Consider the following 1,484-nt stretch of genomic DNA (forward strand, 5'->3'; position numbering starts at 1 on the left):
AAAATTTTTTGACTCATTTTATTTAATTTGCGTTATTGCCTTTACTATACTCCCGTTTCTAAAACGTATTGGCATTGTGAGACCTCATCATAGTCTAAGTACATAGAGAAATTAGTACACTTGGAAAGACGAGATAGATATTGATCCGTTGACGGGATATGCCACCTGGAGGATAGTAGATGTACTGATATGGAGTCGTCTGCCAATAGATAGCGTGGTGGCACAACTAACAGAGCGCGATCTGTGTCTACCCTTTAACAGGGAATGCTCACAGCCAGAAGACTCAGTGTAGTGCAAACGTGTAACACAAGAAGGCAACCATGACACGGGGACGCAATCGTGCCTGCTACAGCCGACTGAGCGAGTTCGAAAGACATCAAATTGTGGCCTTCCGAGTGGTGAGATGGTCCTTTCGGAGAATTGTCACACAAGTCGGATGTGCTGCGTCAGTTGTGCAGCGATGCTGGTATCAGTGGTCACGTGAACATTTTCACACGCACAGACGAGGTTCTGGACGTCCACGCAGCACAGTGCCTGCCAGGATTGTCGTATTTTAAGTGCAGCTACAACAGCGCCGATAAGAGGGTTTGTGAGTCCCGACGAGTGAACACGAATTGTTGCGAAGCGGTTATTATCAGTGGGGCTACGGACGCACACAACTCTACCCCGTCTTCCACGCACGTCACAGCACCGAAGTACACGTCACGACTGCTGCCGTCAGAGGATCACTTGTAAGATGGCGCGCCGTGGTCTTCAGCGATGAAAGCAGATCCCATCTGCACGCAAGTGTTGGTCGTTTGCGCGTAAGACGTACACCTGATGAGCTCTGTCTCGTAGAATGCTTTCGTCCAAGACACACTGCTGTTTGTGGAAGGGGCACTAATCAGCGCTCGGTATGTGCAGAAAGTTATTAGACCCGTTCTTTTGCCGTTCTTGCAACTGGAAGATGATGTGTTGTTCCAACAGGATAATTCTCGCCCAAACACTGCCCGTGAAACTCAACGTGTTCTGCAATACGTGCAGTAACTTCCCTGGCCACCAGGATCTTCGGACTTAGAATGAAATTTTCACTCTACAGCGGAGTGGGCGCTGATATGAAACCTCCTGCCAGATTAAAACTGTATGCCGGACCGAGACTCGAACTCGGGACCTTTGCCTTTCGCGGGCAAGTGCTCTACCAACTGAGCTACCCAAGCACGACTCACGCCCCGTCCTCACAGCTTTACTTCTGCCAGTACCTCGTCTCCTACCTTCCAAACCTTACAGAAGCTCTCCTGCGAAACTTGCAGAACTAGCACTCCTGAAAGAAAGGATATTGCGGAGACATGGCTTAGCCACAGCCTGGGGGATGTTTCTAGAATGAAATTTTCACTCTACAGCGGAGTGTGCGCTGATATGAAACTTCCTGGCAAATTAAAACTGTGTGCCGGACCGAGACTCGAAATCGGGACCTTTGCCTTTCGCAGGCAAGTGCTCTACCAACT

At 49.4% G+C, this 1,484-nt stretch overlaps 1 non-coding gene across 1 annotated transcript; it reads right to left on the bottom strand.

Annotated features, from left to right (window-relative positions):
* Positions 1-1,122: 1,122 nt before the first annotated feature.
* Positions 1,123-1,197, bottom strand: Trnas-cga (transfer RNA serine (anticodon CGA)). Its single transcript has one exon. It is a non-coding gene; the product is annotated as a tRNA-Ser (tRNA).
* Positions 1,198-1,484: the final 287 nt, after the last annotated feature.

Source organism: Schistocerca cancellata, chromosome 4, assembly GCF_023864275.1.
Source record: "Schistocerca cancellata isolate TAMUIC-IGC-003103 chromosome 4, iqSchCanc2.1, whole genome shotgun sequence".
Lineage (NCBI taxonomy): Eukaryota > Metazoa > Arthropoda > Insecta > Orthoptera > Acrididae > Schistocerca > Schistocerca cancellata.